This window comes from Mytilus edulis, chromosome 1 (assembly GCF_963676685.1).
Source record: "Mytilus edulis chromosome 1, xbMytEdul2.2, whole genome shotgun sequence".
Lineage (NCBI taxonomy): Eukaryota > Metazoa > Mollusca > Bivalvia > Mytilida > Mytilidae > Mytilus > Mytilus edulis.
In genome coordinates this window covers 69,718,096-69,737,864 of record NC_092344.1, presented here as the reverse complement: position 1 = coordinate 69,737,864, position 19,769 = coordinate 69,718,096, and the positions used below count along the sequence as shown (strand labels likewise).

The window sequence follows — 19,769 nt, the reverse complement described above, 5'->3', positions numbered from 1 at the left end:
AGCCAGTGGTTTACTCCAAGTCACCAGGATTCTGGTTAAATTATATAAATGGATAGAATGAGGCATCAATCACACTTGACTTGTTGGAAACTTTAACATGTCATACAGAAATTTGGACATTGGTATTTTACATTCTAAAAGAAATGTTTTCTCATGCAAAACACCTTCTTGACAATTATTTTTAAGCAAATTAGGCCCAAACTATACCTAATCCTTAAGAGAATATAAAAGCGACATTTACCAAGAAAAGGGCTAGATTTTGTCCTTTATATGGTTGTTTATACCTAGACTGGTCTAAAACTGAAAACAAGAATACCCACTCCTATTGCCTGTTATTTCTACAGCTAAGGGACGACATCAAAAGTTCAATGAAGGATAAAAAACTTAATTCACATAGTTTTTTCAATGACCCCCCCACCCCCCCTCTTAACTTAATTTGATGAAAAATTGATTTATCAATAGGTATATATGTCAAAATCGATTTTAGATATACAAAACTTGCAGAATTTTAACCCCCCACCCCCAAACTATTTTATTTAAGTTTTTTATCCTACATCGATCTTTTGAAGTCGTCCCTAATTAAAAAACAAAATCAAACCTGTACATGTATGTAGAAACTAAATTGAAATGTTATATGTGCTAAAATAGCTGTGAAATATCATTTGAAAATATTAGCACATTTACACCTTTATAAATGTTCTTCCATATTAAGTGAGAATAGATAAAGTTTAATTTATATTTGTCAAAATAGTTTAAAAAGATGATTCGTCAACCAAAAGGTTAAAATCTTTCTACAAATTTACAGTTTTCTCAATAAAAAATATGATTGACTGAAAGTTGCTTGCTTAATGTCCAGTGAAAAAAATAAGATTAATTGGAGAACTGTCAAGATCAAAATAACACCTGTTTAAAAATAAAATTGGTAAGATTTTTTTTAAATTTAAATATTATGATTTATTTAACTGAAAGCCTTTATTGAATTTTCGTGTTCTAATTGTATATTTGCCACATGCTTATTAGGTTTTCTAGCGCAATACATTTTTGAATTGAACTTTCACGACTGATATTTTGATTTCCTTTAAAGGAAAACTCAAATAACCAATTAAGCAAATAAGGTTTTTTGTTTTCCCCATCTTTCCTTAAATTACTAATGATTTCTTACTCCTGATAGCATTATGTATTCTAGTTATCATATAAAATCAAATTATTAAAACAATTATAGAGCAAATAGTGTATAAAGACAAATGCACCATGAATTATTAACATTTAACAAGAAAAAAACATAGAAATGTAATGCTTGATAGATCACTTAGAATATTTGATATTACTTAATAAAAAATCAGTTTTTTATGAAACTGTGTAATCAGTATACATAATAAATGAAAATCATGTACAATAGTAAAATATGGAGACAGACCATTGCTACAACCAAGCAAGCCATGTCATCAGAACTTTGGAGATGTATTACAATAATAAGAGGAGTTTAATAGGGATAAAAGAACCTGAGAATGAGGGTTTGAAAATGAGAAAAGAAGGGAGGATGTAGGGGGAATAGGGATATACTGGAAAAGATGCTTTGACCATTTTTTTTCTAGGAGTTGGGATGGGTGGAAAGTTGGAATCAGGGACCCCCTCCTTCTCTCATCTGATGAAGCAATAAATTGTGTGTGCTTTTTTTTTACATTGATATTGTGTAAGAGTTATACAATAACACTCCATTTTAAAGACATGTGGACCATTAAAATACAAAAAAGTACAAATCATTGTCCATGACAGAAAGTTTGAGATGGGTGTGAAGACAAGGTCTAATGAAAGTTGATGTGATTCATAGCTCTACCAGATCCATCTTCATTAAAAATCATCAAATTTTGTTTTCATCCTGTCGTTATAAGATGTATACTAATTCATCATTACATCCTTAGGCAAGGACAACCATCATGGGGACAAATTTCTTACAACACGATTTATACAGACAAATTTTAATACTGGCTGTATCATTTATCATCAGTATAATAAGTGTTTCCCGCCAAAACAGGAAACATTTATTTAGACACCTGATAGGCCCCTAGTTGTCGTCATCTATTATTTTGGTCAACTGATCTTGAAATGTTAAAAAAAAAATTGTCAGTTTTTATTTCAAGGTGAAGTGATCTACTTGAATGTTGTAAGGTTATATACTCAATAGAGATGTTTTTTATCAAGGGATGGTCAACTTTTTTGACATACCTACTTAAAAAATACCAAGAATCATTAGAATTATACAAGTGTTAGTTTTTTATATTTTTAATAATATATGATAAAAAGATGACTCAAAATACTGTTTAAGTAGAAGTTGAAGTTAGCTTTAGGTAAAAAAAAAAAGAAAGAGATTTAGACCTAATGAAGAGTCATGTTTGTTGTTCTATAGTAAAATAACAATTGAAAATGTTAGGCTTCTTAAATTTAATTTTAATGACTGCATTTATTTTGCATAGTTTCAAATTTTCTGCAAATGGCATATTGGAGTTATGGGTGGGTACCACTGACATATAGCTGGATAAAAGTTCTTTTCTGGTAGTAACCACATGTCCGCTGCATATCCAGTGTCTATATATGTTCCTGATTTCTTCTTGATTATAATCTTAATGGTTTATCCCTCTTCAAAGCTGATACTAATGGTTAATCTTGGGTTTGAAGAAAGTATATCAGAAGGTTGAGTTGTATTGAAATAGTGTTCATGCCATATCTTTATTCTACATCCAAGTCTACTTTCCCCATCCCTTCAATTGTACATCTTGGTAGAACAAGGCATTATCTTTTTGGTGTCACAGCAAATAAATTTATTATAATTGTGTGTTATACAAGATCTCTTTAGTATCCTCTATCATTTCACTCCTTATAAACTTGAAAATACAGATCCCACTGGAAAAAGGTTTGAATCTTTACAAGCCATACCTTTTCTTCCAATAATTATCTGTAATCTTTTTATGTCTGCCTTCTGGAGGTATGTTTTCATGTCTGTTAGTCCACTCTGTATCAGGTAAAAAGTTTTTGAATAGTTTAGAATAAAAATTGTAGTCCCATCAACATGAAAGGATATACATCTCTTCATTTTCATGTAAACTATTCAAATTATATATTGAATTGAGGTTTTGACCCAAATTTCATAGGTCACTGAACACAGAAATGTAAAATGAAAGTGTAAAATAAGTAAATTCTCAGGTTGAAGTAGTTTACAATGAAGTTGTGGTCACATCACTTGAAACTTTGTACACTTATCAAAGTAAGACGATGTGGTATGATTGCCATTGAGACAACACTCCAGTAGAGACCAAATGACCTAATAGTTAAAAAAAAATATAGGTCACTGTACGACCTCAAAATTCAAAAATACCTCAGAGTAACCACTTATTCACAAAGTTTCCATATGTCAATTGTCCTTGACCTCAGTTTCATGGTTCAGTGATTACTTGAAAAAAAGACTTACCATGAGCAAAAAGTAGGGCAACTTTATATGATGTAATGATTTTAAGTTTGCTTGACTGTGACCTTGACCTAATTTTCATGGGTTATTGGTCATTTATTAAGTTTTCATTGTTTTGTCTGTCTTGTATACTTTTAGCAATAGATCAACTATTTTTGGTATATTTATTGATTGTAAGATGTATTTGTCTGTCTGTCTTCGACTTGGATTTTTGACCAGGACTAATTTTATAAATCATTAAATTCATAATGTTAAATTTATGTGATTCTTTTAGGAAAACTTTACTCTAAAATAAACATCAACAAAAAATAAATCCGGAATAGTTGAGCATGCCTGACATTTCAGTGTGTGCACTCTTTTGTTGATAAGCTTTAACTAAGTTAACAAGTGACCAAATATTGTTATAAGACTTCCTTAGCAATTGCATGGAAGCCACAGTATATTTTAATTTGGGTCTTTGCCTATAAAGTAAGGATAGGGTATAAAGACTTAAAGGTTCACATTTAGAGGATGCATCTTATATATTTATTTCTATTGTTTGTTTGTTTTTGCAACATAGTCCCAGGGTCCCCTGTATACATGGTATGGCTATTTGTTTTCAATAACAGGTCATCAAAGAGTAACCCTCAGCCATTTTGATGACACAGGGAAATGTTGATGGTTCTGCAGTTATGAAATCATTTTGCATGTGATGATGTCAGTTGGTCATGTGTGACAGAATCTCACATAGCAAGATGTCTATAGGACCAAAGGGAATTGATTCCTTTTTATATTGTTTTTAAAACTATTTGATACAAGGAAAAAAATGTATATAATACATATAAATCATATATAATGTGTTATAGGTTTTTAAGCTTGAAAAGTGAATCTTTGCTATGCAGACTAGATGATGCCCAGAAACGTACAACTTTTCCAACACTTGAGACTTGAAAAGACTTGTAGACATTAATATTACAAAAATTAACTGTCGTCTGCCAAGTGCACAAATTACATTAACATAGAAGTGTAAATCATTTTATTGATCAGTAATAAATAAATCTTTTTAAAAAGATTGATAGAAAAATAAATGTTACAAAAAAAAATAAGTGATTGATGAAATTTTAGGTAAAATTTTTGTATGATAAAGATCAAAGAAATAACATATATATATCTTAACAGCAGACAGACAGAAAAAAAAATCCTCATGCTTGGAGACCTCTTTTTTTTCACCTGCAGATCCGGTTGCTTACACAATTATGTCAAGTTCATTTTGTTTTTTCATGAACTAATTGAACTACCAATTTAAGCCACAAAATATTTATTTTTAAAATTTCATCATAAGCCACAAATAAAACTTCTTTTATTGGTTACGATACACCATCAACAATAACATATTGTTACCTATGGTAGTGTTTACATTGTATTTACTTTGGTGTTCAGGCAGATGGGGCTTTATAGTATGAATTCCATCTTTTGTAGATTTAAACTATAATTGTGAATACATAGACAGATGTCCCCTATCTACTGATCTTCTGATGACTTAACTGAAATAAAAAACTTTTCAAATGATTGTTTGAACTATTACATCTCATCTTGTGCCATTAATTTACCGTGGATCAATTTTTCTTTGATCATTCAGGAAGATATTTGGGTACTTATTATAACGAATCAGGATCGTCACAGCAGATGATTACCGATTTTGTCAATGTCTTTTCAGAAAAAGCTCGTAAACATGAATACAATCGTGAATGTTGCTTCAGTTTCACATAAAAAATCAATCGTTTATTTTTCATTTGGTAAACTGATATTGGAAATGTAGAGATAATTAGTAATTTCCATAATATTATCATTCGTCTTCTTCAAAACTGTGTATCCAGCGCTTTAGCGATATCACGGCTTAACAAGATGAGTCATTTTTATCAGAAAACATTAGGATATTTTTTTTAATTTGAAAGTTAATAATAATCCTTTTTTATAAGATGAGTGTAACACAATCACTCCAAATGGAAAGGGGAGGAAATTGGCTTGTGACATGAACAATGGTTACTATGGTGACATGATAATCAGAAGAATAATTTCTGCAATTAAAGGCATCGTCTTGAATTTCAGCAGTAATCTGCCTAAGGTTTCCTTCACTTTCCACAGCTGTGCACTAATTAGGACTGACTGATGCCATTAATGGTCCGAGATTCTCATAATGATTTATATACCGAACATGGATTTTAAAAAAAATGATTTAATTGTTTGGTCCAATCAAAGTTATTAAGTCAAGTTAATAGTCTAGGAACAAATTCAGAATTAACTTTGTATTTTATTTTTCAATAGAAGAATGGAGATATTTTCTTCTTTCATTTTTTGGACTGAATTGCAGACCTAAAATATTTAATGTTTCAAACTTTTAATACTGGGTTTTAGGCATACTTTTTTCTTAATTGTCACTGTTCTTTCACTTGCTTGTAAATTGACTAAATCTGTATACATTTGTAAAGTATGTTATGAACAATCTATTGCATTGGAATTAACTGAACCTAATTTATAAAATATTTTTAATGCTTTGAAAATCCCAGGTAACAGTCCTTGTTTTGAGCAGATGGGAAATGGAAAAAAAAGTTAATGTCCCACTGGGAGCAGATAACATCATTTTATAAGAAGAGATTTAATGAGTGAAATGTATTATTGTTTATTTCCCAGAGTGTCCCAAGAGATCCCTGGAAAATCCATTGCAATCCATCACTGTCGGGGCATGTTTCAATACAAAAACATGCCTTATCAGAGCCACACAGCACAGAACACCATAAGGCCATATTATTAGATGTGAAAATGTTTTCTTGTAATTATTTTAATTAATGATTTAAGGGTCAGAGAGGCAGACATTTGGTTGATCATGTGGCAAAACTCCCAATTGAGTTTAATGTGTGCTGGTAGTGTTTGCATATTTGATTGGTCAGTTTAAATGTTGCAGAAAAAATATTCTATAGTTATTTAAAATTACTTTTGATAGGAATCAGCAATCACTAGCCATAAATTTTTAAAACATTTAAAATTCCATGGTATAATTGTTAAGAGGTTAAATTTTAAGCATATGATCTGAACTCAAGTTTTCTTTAAGATAAACTGCATGTTCTTGGTGAGTCAGTAGGGCAAAGTCGTGTACTAAATGTAAATTAATATCAATACTTTATCTAAGTAAATATGGACATAGTTAAAGAATGCAAAAACTATTGTTCACCCCCTGTATGATAAAATCTTCCATCTGGCTTGAAATTACTTAGAAACTGCAATTTTCAGAGGCATGTTAGAATGCAATAGAGTTGCAATTTAATTTTAATTCAAAGGGTCACTAGATTTTTTTGTTGCAAATTGAAAATTTAGTGCAAATTGAAAATTAAGTATGAATGAAATTGTAATTTATAGCTATTGGTGTCAAGCTATTGATTTATTGGCAAGATAAATAATGTATACATGGTCAAAGTCAGAGACATCAATCTAAAATGACCTTCACCTTAATTTCAAGTCCTGCTGGGCTAATTATCATTAATTTGTCAAATTATTGATGTAGGCAGAAGAATTATGGATTGATTGGTGTGATAATCCAGGTTTTGTGACAGGTGAGCGAGAGGATATGTAAGATGACAAGTACTTTTGACAACTAGGTCTGAAACTGCATGTATAATTAATCCCATTAGCTACTCTAAGGACCTATAACCCAGGCCACAAGTAAAGTATGTTGGTTTTGACAGGTAGGGAGGGAAAGGCACGCATGAATAAGCCATTAGTGGTTTCCAGGATCTATACATGTATGATTTTGCTGTTAAGAAAATTAGGGATGACATCTTGAAATGACATGGATGAAAACAGCATGTGTGAATCCCATTATTTTATAGAAGTTTATTTGTGCAAATTAGATAACTACTTTAGTAATTTTTTTCTGTTAAATTTAACAGCCAAAATAAAGCAGTGACCTTTACAACTTGGTTTTATCAAATTTTTCTGCCATTATGCTGGGGGAAAAAATCATTGATTTGTTTAGACGCAACAGAAACATTTGAAATGACCGACTGAAGCAAATTGTTTTCAAAAGGTTACTATTAGTTGTTCAAAATTAAGGGCACTAGTAAGGCTTTAGTCACTTTGCATATTTCTATATCTCAGCTGCCCTTTATGTCACTAACTCAGGTATGAAAATAAAGAGATGCCATGGGAATTTGATAATCCTCCTATTTCAAATAAGTTTTTTATTTTGCTATAAAGAAATAATTACATCAATCAAGACAGAAAACAAGTTTATTTTTAGACCTTTTTCACTTCAGACATTGTAATATCTGTTTAAAATGCATCTTTAAGGGATAATATTTTTTTTATATATGGTTTATCATTATATGTAGATCTCAAAAACTACAGCTTTCAATCCTGTCTCTTAAAAATTGTACTAACTCTCATAAAATAAATTTTTTCAATTCGGTTGAATTTTTATAGTCTCCCTTGGTTTATAGATTTGTTAGAAATATATATTGTAAAGTTCACAAAATCTGTGTAAAGCAGTATTTTCTAGTTAGGATTTGTCCATCATAATGATTGAATGTAAATTATCTGAACATTTTATTACTTGTCATATCAGGAGACAGAAAGTAGATCAAAAGTCACAATTCAGTTTTGATATTTTTCTTTGATTGATAACAAACTACTTATTTTTACCACTTTTTTCCTATAAATTTTCTTTCAATATATTTAAAGCAACTTTTTTAAATATCAATTTTTTTTTTAAGGAAATCTACTTTAAAATTCTAACTTTGTCTTATTTTTCAAGGATAAGTTACATGAACCATCTAAGGTTGCATAAAAAAAATACAAAAATATTGGTGGTGAGGACAGAACAACTGTCAGATGTCTTGAAAACAGTAGGAAAGTGTTGCCAGGTGATGCAAAAATTTTGATGTTGAAATGTGCTATGGTAATAAAATCCAGTGACATATGGAGAGAGAAAAACAGGAAATGAGGAAAGAATGTGAATTTTTTATTTCCTCTGAACATATTTTTGTTATAAACATGTGATAAGATGACTTCAGTCATTCAAGTACCCTTGAATACAATTTTCATAGGAAAAAAACTTCAAAACTATCTAAAAAGATTAATGATATGATGTACGTGGCTTCCGTTTCAATGTATGTATAGCGATCAGACTTTCATCAGAAGTGTAATGAAAAAATGAACACATGTAACCACATCAAGGTTTTAATATGTCTGGAAGATGAAATAGTTGGTTTTGAAGGTTAATGATTTCTATAATGGTTACATAAGATGTGTATTTGTTGTTTAAAATATAGGGAAACTTCCAAAAAAGTCCAAAAATGTAATACTTGTATATTTAGGTTGACCTCAAAACCACCTGGTCTTCCTAGCATGTTATGATTGCAGACCCTCTGGTCATTTGTCCTACTTTTAACCTCCAAAAATATTAATTTATGAATATATAATTGACACTTTATGGATTTATTTGATTGATTAATTAATTATTGACAGTTTCATAATGGTATATTGGTCCATTTTTTTGGCATTGACAAGTTGTGTATTACATAAAGGTGTAGACTGCTGATTTGCAAAATTTGACAGAGTTGTATATTTCAGTTAAGTTACCTGGCACATGAATGACAGGCACTTGTGCCATCCCTGCTATATGTAATAAACATGTTAATTAGGACAAGAGATTTTAATTGGAATCTGGTGAATTTTAATGAATGTGTGATATTTATATTGTTTTGAATGATTGGTTGACTATAAACTTTGGCACTTTTATATTTAGATAATTAAGAAATCATGCTGTTTCTTGCTGAGGATTTGATATATAACAGCCCAGAAAGAGATTACAGAATAAAGTACTGAAACAATATAAAGAATCATGTACAGTCTGCACCAAAAACTTTTTCATCTACTAGTCCGGACACTAAATATCAAAACTTGTTCCTATATGACTATAGAAAATTTTGAGGGCATCAGACTAGTGGCTAACCGTGCAGACTGCATGTATTGCCTATAAGGTTTTCTACCATTAATTAGGCAGATAATTCTCTCTTTTGGTCTTTAGACTCTTGTTTACATTTGCAAAAAAATGAACCATTCTTTATTTAAATTGTTTTTAAAAAGACCAGTCCACAGCGCAGACACAATTATATAACCTGGTCAGCATTGTATACTGCTTATTGCCTGTTTCATAAATAAAACTTATTATAACTGGTACCATATCAAAAGATTGGCAAGTTTACCATATTTTACCACTCATTTTCAAATCCTTCCCTTTTACCCCACGGTCTTAACAATTTTTAAAGACCTTCCTAATTTCATTCCACTCACTTATTCTGTTATAATTTGATCTCCGGTTTCAAAGAGCAACAAAAAGTTAATTAATTCTTAATCGTCTGGTAATATGATTTTTTACATAACACTATCATTATAAAAGCATTGACCCATTGACTTACATTAGTATAACTATAACTATGTGCTATAATAATCTCACGTTTGAGTCTCTTTTTAAATTCTTTTTATCTGTATACACATCAAATTTGAAGACTTCACAGAGGAAATCGATTAGATTTTAATTCAATGTATTAATTTTGAGCATGATTGAATAATTTGTCATAATCAAAGTCTAATGATCTACACATCTATATGCCAGGCAAATTGATTGTCATTACACTTAGGTGCCAAATGTCATAATTGAAAGGAGCAGTCTTGACCTTCGTATGTGATGTCATTTACACACTTATCGCTAATTGCATTTCCTTATTTACCTGAAATGTCAATCAAATCTGTGAACAGGTATTGTTGACATTAGTTAGTAAATTTGCTAGTTTAACCAATAGCCTTTGACTAACCTGTAAGGATAGGTGACACTTTCGTGATCATGTCATACACTTATGTATGAAATAATTGGCAAAGATCAATTAACAACATGATGTAAGGAAAGTGCAGACACTGTTATATATGTTTAATCGTAGACTGCTATCGTTTGATCCAAGGTTAAATGTTCAAATAAGCTGAAAATTATATTAAAAAAACTTAAAATGTGGGATGAGAAAAATTGAAATAAGATTATTTTATTCATATTTTACAATCTGTGGTTATAAAATTTAAAATTAATTTTGTTCTTTTAAAATTTATGACTTATAAGTCAGGTACTCGTAATATTTGATTGACATAACAACTGTATATATAATCTAAACTCATTGCTGTTGAAAATTGAAAAACTTAATAAAATGACATAGCAAAAGCAAAAATTCAATCATTATATAAATTGTATTCACAATAATTTGATATTTGAAAGTGCATGGATTATATGTAAAACCTTTCCATCATTGTTTATGGTTAAATGTGTTGGGTTGGAGACAGGCTGATTTAGCCGACTTAATAAATTATTAATATAACAATAACAAATCCTGCTAAGTTGATCTCCTTCTCATTTCAGTTTGGAAATTTTATAAATCAAGTAAATTCTTGCTTCAGCACAAATCAATTTATGTTCTATCATAGATGTAATCTATGGTTCTATTGAGTAAACTGTTTTTGAATGATGTTTATGAAGTTCCGGAGTAACCTTGGAATAGGATAATGGAGTAATAAAAGTACAAGATGCTGTCGTCTGCTAATGCATGCACTAATCATAAATATCAAATATCCGTACATTAATTAGGAGAAAATTTCAAAAGAAATTATTAAGTGTAAAATCTTAGAATAAGTTTTGATGAAACTACATGTCTAAGTAGAGAATGACTTTCACAACACTAAAATTGTTGAAGTAGCTCATTGTGGAAGTGTTTTGCATTCTATAGAAGCAATTGGTTATGATTTCTATCAATTTTTATTGGGTCTCTGTAGATACAATTAATGTTGTTTCCTGATGGTGTTAAGGGGTGAAGGAAAGGTCAGTGGTAGCTTCTTTAAGGATAAATGACTATAACAATATTGGTTGTAAGTCAGTATTGAAGACTTAGATGAACACTTTCAGGATTAAAAAGGTCAACTCTTTTTCTTACACTTTCAACATCCTCAAGTTTTACAATTGTTAGTTTTGGATTCAAACCTATTAAATTAGAAGAAAAATATATAATGATTTTAATTGATGAAAACTAAAAGGTCATAACCTTTTTGACATGGGAAAAGTTGCACATTTTCTGCCTGACAATTCTTGTTTCCTCCACTTGTCATCTGTAATTACTTTGTGTCCTGTTAATTGGAGACATTTCAGAGGCCAATATTTCACCAAAGAGAGATCATTGAATGAATGAATGAGGCAGGAAATTGTTTGATTGTGCTTCCTGTGAAGTTTCATAGTGGTCAGCAATGATTTTGATCATTTGAGCTTACTGACCAACATCTGATAGATGACTGCCATGATGACCCTGTAAATCAATTTGTGTTGGACTAGGTGATGACCATGGCTAGCAGCTGTCAGATTTATGACTGGTCAGATCTTGTTATCATGCCCAATAGCAAGGAATGCTATATAAAAGTCTTCCAGGAATTTTTATATAGTTTAATACTGTTTTGTAGTCATGACCTTTTATCATTGCTCATTATTGAGATGGTGAAATATCTACATGTACATCCAAAATATTTTGGCAACTTGTTAGTACAATGTATGATAGATATAACAAGAGTTCACAAATTTGTTGCATGTATACACATTATAATTTTATATTATATAATTATTGGTGCAAAAAGCCAGAGAACACAGAAGATTATATACTTGTATTAAATTTTACTCTCATTTTTATAACAACTCTATAAAAAAAATGCATATACAGGGTCTTTTTTGTTGATGAGACAGCTATCCATCTACATTATAAAAAAAAGAAGAAGAAAAAAAGACATTAATTTTCTCGTTTAAATAGTGTTACATTGTCATTTCGTGGCCTTTTATAGCTGACAATGCAGTCTTGGCTTTGCTCATTGTTGAAAGCCATACAATGACCTAAAGTTTTTAATTTCTGTGTCATTTTGGTCTCTTGTGGAGAGTTGTCTCATTGGCAATCATACCACATCATCTTTTTTATGTTGAAAGGGCAACAGAATTTGTCTTCAACAATAGCTGGTTATAATTGTACCATCTAGATCGCAAACTTGAAACTTTTATTGTACAGTATTTTAAAGTACATTTAAATTTTACTGTTTCATATTTAAAGTCTAACAAATAAAAGGGCAATTGATCAAAATAAATTTAAAAAAACAAATTGCTTGGCAAATGCACATTTAATGCAATTCAAGACCTTGTCAATCAAATTGTAGACTCCAAGCGACCTCCTGGATCACAGACAAATTTGTCAGCTCAATAAAGGATATTTATCAAATTTTGATTGATTGCAAATTATTGACACAATAGAAAGTTATAAAATTGTTTGTCAATCTACAAAAGTCTTCTATCTTGATAAAAATATAAAAAGATAACACCATAGTTTTGTCAACATAATAACTAAAACATCTGAAAGAAAAAAGAGGCGATCGATTCTCCTTGAGAGGTTCATCGACTACAAGTGTTTGGTAATTACTAAGCACTATGCTACCTTTGATACTAATTATAGGTCAAGGAATCAGTTATGATTTATTATGTGTTATGATTTGCAGAAATATAGTTGTCTGACATTTACCAATACTTTCTACCTGACTTTTAGGGGTTCTGTGAGGTAAATACCCCCTGGCTTGAGTAGGATATTGGACATTTTCATATCCCACTTGTCTGTTGGCTTGTCTATTGACTTGAAAATCTATTCTCAAGATTATTGTATTTGGCATTGAAATTTCACTTGGAGAGTTTCTTTTTATGTTGTAGATAAATAAGCAATTGTAAATACAATATAGTGACAACGTTTTAATATCTCTATTTAACAGTTTAGATTTTTATGGCAGTTAACACATAGAGGTGGAAAGTTTGTTGATACCTGTAGCATGGCAGTTTTATTTAAGTGTCTAAAAGAGTTACTATAATTCACAATTTTGTTCAGACTTTGGGCAATTTAGAGCTAAATACACGATTATTGACCTTCATATGAATTGCTTCCCTTTTCTTCCGTCGTCATAAACTTTTACAAAAATCTTCTCCTCTGAAACTACTGGGCCAAATCAAACCAAACTTGGCCACAATCATCATTGGGGTATCTAGTTTAAAAAAAATGTGTCTGGTGACCCGGCCAAGCAACCAAGATGGCTGCCATGGCTGAAAATAGAACATAGGGGTAAAATGCAGTTTTTGGCTTATAACTCAAAAACCTAAGCATTTAGAGCAAATCTGACATGTGGTTAAATTGTTTATCAGGTCAAGATCTATCTGCCCTGAAATTTTCAGATGAATCGGACAACCCGTTGTTGGGTTGCTGCCCCTAAATTGACAATTTTAAGGAAATTTTACTGTTTTTAACCGGATTTTTGTGACAAAAATGTCGGTTATTGATTTGGGGATGTACGGCGGGCGGGCGGGCGGCAATCAAATGTTGTCCGTGCATTAACTCATGAACTGTTCAACCAAAGCTTTTAAAATTTTAATATGTTGTTACTGACAACGAAATGAAGGTCAAGTTCAATAATGGCGATTTTGACTTTTACCGTTCAGGAGTTATGGTTCTTGAAAGATTGAAAAATGGAGTTTCCAGTCGTGTCAGTGCATTTACGCATGAACTGTTCTACCTAAGCTTCCCAAATTTTAATATGTTGTTACTGATGACAAAATGGAGGTCAAGTTCAATAATGACGATTTTGACTTTTACCGTTCAGGAGTTGTGGTTCTTGAAAGATTGAAAAATGGTGTTTCCAGTCGTGTCCGTGCATTTATGCATGATCTGTTTTACCAAAGCTTCCCAAATTTTAATATGTTGTTACTGATGACAAAATAGAGGTCAAGTTCAATAATGACGATTCTGACTTTTACCGTTCAGGAGTTATGGCTTGAAAGATTGAAAAATGGTTTTTCCCGTCGTGTCCGTGCATTTTCTCATGAACCATTCAACCAAAGCTTTTGAAATTTTAATATGTTGTTACTGAGGACAAAATAGAGGTCAAGTTCAATAATGACGATTTTTACTTTTACCGTTCAGGAGTTATGGTTCTTGAAAGATCGTAAAATGGTGTTTCCATTCAGGTTGTTGCATTTACTCATGAACCATTCAATCTAAGCTTTTCAAATTTTAATATGTTGATACTGATGACAAAATGGAGGTCAAATTTGATATTCACGATTTTCACTTTCACCATTCATCAGTAATGGTTCTTGTGATATTGCCAGGACACAAATAAATGTTAATAAATCCGGTTTGCTGTCGTTGTGACAGCCTCTTGTTGGTTATTATCTTGAATATTAGAATACATAGAGATGAACTGTAAACAGCAATAATGTTCAGCAAAGTAAGATCTACAAATAAGTCAACATGACCAAAATTGTCAAGTTACCCCTTAAGGAGTTATTGCTCTTTATAGTCATTTTTAACAATTTTCATAAATTTTTGTAAATTTTTGTAAATTTGTAGAATACATTTCCACTGTAATTACTGGGCCAAGTTCATTATAGATAGAGATAACTGTAGCAAGAAGAATGTCCAGTAAAGTAAGATCTACAAACACATCATGATCACCAAAACACAATTTTGTCATGAATTTATCTGTGTCCATTGTTAAATATGCACATAGACCAAGGTGAGCGACACAGACTCTTGAGAGCCTCTAGTTGAAATTATTGTTTATGTTGTATTAAACGTACAAAAGCAAAGTCTATACATATATTGGCTCTCATAGCCATAAAGTGGCATTTAAAATGAATAAATAAATCAATATGCTGGATCATCTATTAAAGACACTATGTTTTAATAAGATTGAGAATGGAAATGGAGAATGTGTCTGAGACAACAAACCGATCTGAAGGTCACCAATAGGTCTTCAACACGGGGGGGAAATCCTGCAACAGGAAGCAGACTTCAGCTGGCCCCTAAACAGAATGTATACTAGTTTAAACCTAGAAAAGTTAAAGATACAGATTACATTGAAATTTTTGCAAATTCTTATCAGTAATGAATTTTTAGAAAAGTTACTTTCAAAACATTTGATAATAAGACAGGAAATCTTTGTATGTTTCCGATTTGGAAACTGGAAATTCCAAAAGGAAATAATATTAATTTTCAAAAGGTGCAGTGCAACAAGTATTACTGTTAGAATTCAGTTTTTAGATTAGTTGGTCAGTCTTTTACCTTGAAAATAAATAAACAAAAACCTACACTTGTTTCCTCTTAATCAACAGAGGTGGGCGATACCCTGAAAAACCCAGTAAACAATCAAACCTTCTTGGCAGGAGAAAAATAAAAACAAAACAAAACATATACATGTCATGCTAGTAACTCATTTATGAATCAACTAAAACCTGACTTAACCTTTCTGTATTATCTTCATATCTACCTTGTTAAATGAGATAAGTCTTTTCATAAAATATAATAATTATGTCAAAAGCCGTTATTTATCAAGGCTGTCATCAGATATATGAGTGGGATAATTATACCACAATATTACCTCCGTTGTTCAGGCCGAAAATTTACTATTTTAGTTTCTTATTCAGATTTAAATTAGTATTTTACAGATTGGTTTATCGAAGATTTAAATTTGTTATGTTTTTCCATGTGAAAAATCGGTAATGTTACCTTAAAGAAATCAAATACTGCAATAGCAAAAAAAAAAGAATATTGGTCGATGTGATCTTAGTATCTTTTAAACTTGATCAGTAGAAAAAAATAGAGATAATAAAGGCACCCATGGTTCATCTTCCACATGATGGATAAGTTTTAAATGTCCATGAAATTGTATTATTTTGTTAAATTTGCAAAAAGCTTTATCAGCTTTGAAACTGTAGCTGATATGAACTCTGTATGCTTTATATACCCATACTTTAAAAGTGGGACGAAAGATACCAAAGGGACAGTCAAACTCATAAATCTAAAACAAACTGACAACGCCATGGCTAAAAATAAAAAAGACAAACAGAAAAACAATAGTACACATGACACAACATAGAAAACTAAAGAATAAACAACACAAACCCCACCAAAAAACTAGGGGTGATCTCAGGTGCTCCGGAAGGGTAAGCAGATCCTGCTCCACATGTGGCACCCGTCGTGTTGCTTATGTGATTACAAATCCGGTAAATAGTCTAATTCGTTAGGTTACATTTATGAAAGGGAAGGGGATTGTAGTTACGACGTAAGGAACATATCCGATATCATTTGTGTAAAAGTGTAAGCTGTATTGAAATCATCTTGTCAATCTATACTCCTAGTTGTCCAGCAAAATCTGTAATTCATAACAGAGTGAATTAATATTACATCTGGAGCTTAATGATGATGATGGTGTATAAATATTTGAGCATATTGGAACTGTCGGCCACCTTCTTTCTTTTTGAAGATACTTTTTTATTAATTTTTTTTCAACATACTGAATGAACTCTTTTATCAAGCTTTTTCAAAGTTCTGATGAACATAAAAACTGTATGTTTAATTTGCAGCTTATCTTGTTAGCATTTTCTGGATCTATTAGACAGCTTAACTTCCTGAAAAATATAGAATTGTTTGAAGTTAGTTTAAGGGTAACTGTAACACCACTTGGTTTAAAAGGTCAGTTTCTGACTTGCTTTGGTCAAAAATAAAAGAGGACATGCTGCAATAAGTGTGTTACTTGGTTACTCACTGGATATTACTGGTAGTAGTTTTTCTAGAACATTCCCTCTGTGACGTCATATATTAAGCAAATGTGATGTTAAACCCACTCAATCAATTAAATTAATCATATTTGTGTGCATTTATGTCTATCTCAACATAAGATGCCACTTTATTCTACAGTCAGGGTTAGGATGGAAATCCATCCAAACTAAATATTTAGGTATTATTTGTTCTAAGAAAGATCTGAAACTCTTTTGCAATAATTTTTATCCTTTCAGGTGATTCCCAGAAAACCCAGTTCAGAGGTGTGATGGATTTGACTCTTAAAAAAGACCTATATTAGTAAGAAAATTAATAATTCTTAATATAACATCAATGTCTCTTATTTGACAAATCTTTGGGTGATCTGGAGTTATGGCCCTTCATTGCTTTAACAGGGTCACCTATTAAAGTAAAAAAAAAAATGAATTCTTTCATTTGACAGCCTCTTCTTACTAGGGAATAAATTGGGTCATTAATAAAAACCACTGGTCAATCTTGATCTGACTTGCATGATATTTTCACTTTTAGATTTAAATACATATCATATGTAATATAAAGGTAACTCAATGAAGTTTCAAAAGGAAAGAATAATAAATTCCCTTAACCATAAATATTAGTTTAATAATTACGTTTGCACTATCATGACTGTAAGGTTATTGTATGTACTCAAAACAACTAGGAAATATGATTGACAGATAATAATCCTTTGATATTGACAACACACAATTGATAGAAAAAAAACAATTGGCAGACACAATAATACACCTCCACTAGCAAATAACCACTATTACCTGCTAAAAAGAGGAGATAATTAACATTAACGAGCTTTCAATTAGCTCCCAACAGCAATTAGGCTAAAACAAAATAATCCTTTGGTTAACAGACCTCTTGTATATAATCGTTAGTTTAAAATACCAATAAGATTGGCGAAATCATTTAGTCCATATTCTTTTTATTAATCGAGAAACTTTTTATTGGATGTGTACTTGTGCTGGGGTTTATTTTTACACAAAAAAAACATGTACTAAGCTTCAGGTAAAAAAAGCATGTTGCCAATACTTATAAATAAATAAATGAAATATGATGTTGTCTATAAATTAAATCAATTGTTTACTTCCTGGTGCACTTGTTCTTTGGGTATATTATATTATTCTATATTTAGATACATTATTATATAAATAACACATAGCTGAGAGGGTGATAGAGCAGATTGGTACCCTGAGAAAACATTGTCAACCACGGTGAAGCCAAGGTTGACAATGCTTTTTTGAGGGGTATCAATCTGCTCTATCACCCTCTCAGCTATGTGTTATTTAATTTATTATACTGAATGTCCTAATATTGTCTTTAACAGATTACTTTTATTGTAAAAATACTTCTTAAAGTATTTTCTAAGACATCACGTACTGTACAAAATCTGAGCCAAAACGTAGAATTCTGTGAAGCATTGTATGTAATTACTTGATGTGATTTCAATTCATTGTACTTTTAATTATCGATTTCTGATTGGTCTGACCGAGAGGGTAACATTAAAAAAATTGTCACCCGCTCAGCTATGTGATAGAGTAAATTAACACCCTCGTATTAGCCAATCAAAATCTGGCATTTTAAAGTGAAGTATAATATTTTACATTATAGTATCCTCAATCATTAAAATAGCATTGTTCTTTTTGTTGCTTTCATATTAATTTGAATCACTAGCCAGTCAACACTGAGACTGTGAGTTCAAACCCATGCAGGTGCACTCAACTCCAATCTTAATTGACTAGGTCAGAGACATATATACACAAATATGTCTCTGACTAGGTCAATAATAATAATAATTATTGTCAATTTTTTTATCTGAGGTTGTGGTTTTCTCCGTGGAACTCCAGCTTCCTCCACCAATAAAAACTGGCTGACACAAATAGCCAAAAAGCAGTGCTTAAAGGTGGTATTAAAAACACACTAAATAAAAAAAAATCACATCATATTTATTTGGTTACCTTGGCCTAATATTGCCTCATGCCTCGGTAGTAATTTATGTTTACTTGCATAAACATAGTAATTTGGTGCAATTTACATATAAATAAACATGATGTTTAAAAATGCGTTAATTACTCCTTTCTACCTATAGTATTATTAAACCAGGTAGCTTTAAGAGAAAAGACAAGATTTGTATACATTTCTTATCAATATAATCTTTATGATTGAAAAGATAATAATTGCAGGTGTATTTTGAAGGATGATTTCATATTTATATAATTAGGACTAAGATATTAGTCTACTTAAAAGAAGATCAAGTTTCTAACTACTAATTATTAAGTGATTCTCAATTTTCTAACTATACACGATTATGAAATAATGTTAGTGTTCCAGGTGAAAAGTGTCAATTATGACATTGCACGTTTTTAATGATTTATGGATGTTATAAATGGCTAGTGTTTCATACTTTTTAATTTTGTATGAGGAAGAATCACAATAAGTCAATATTTCCTTTTATCTTCAAAAAAGGTTTTAAGGCGGATATATATCCTTATATATAGATGTCCTGACCTGTGTCCTTGGAATTTAAATAGCCCCTGATGTAAGCTATAAATTTCCAACTGGGGCATATATATAGATTTTTA

General features: G+C 30.9%; 1 long non-coding RNA gene across 21 annotated transcripts in view; it reads left to right on the top strand.

The window, feature by feature from the left end:
- LOC139488232 (uncharacterized) overlaps positions 1 to 19,769 on the top strand; it is a 124,538-nt gene that overhangs the window by 66,746 nt on the left and 38,023 nt on the right. For 20 of the 21 annotated variants that reach the window (XR_011655954.1, XR_011655971.1, XR_011655957.1 and 17 more), the window contains one exon: positions 17,397 to 17,460. The exons of the other annotated variant lie outside the window; for it this stretch is intronic. This is a non-coding gene — a long non-coding RNA (uncharacterized lncRNA). The remainder of the gene's footprint in view (positions 1 to 17,396; positions 17,461 to 19,769) is intronic. 21 annotated transcript variants of the gene reach the window in all.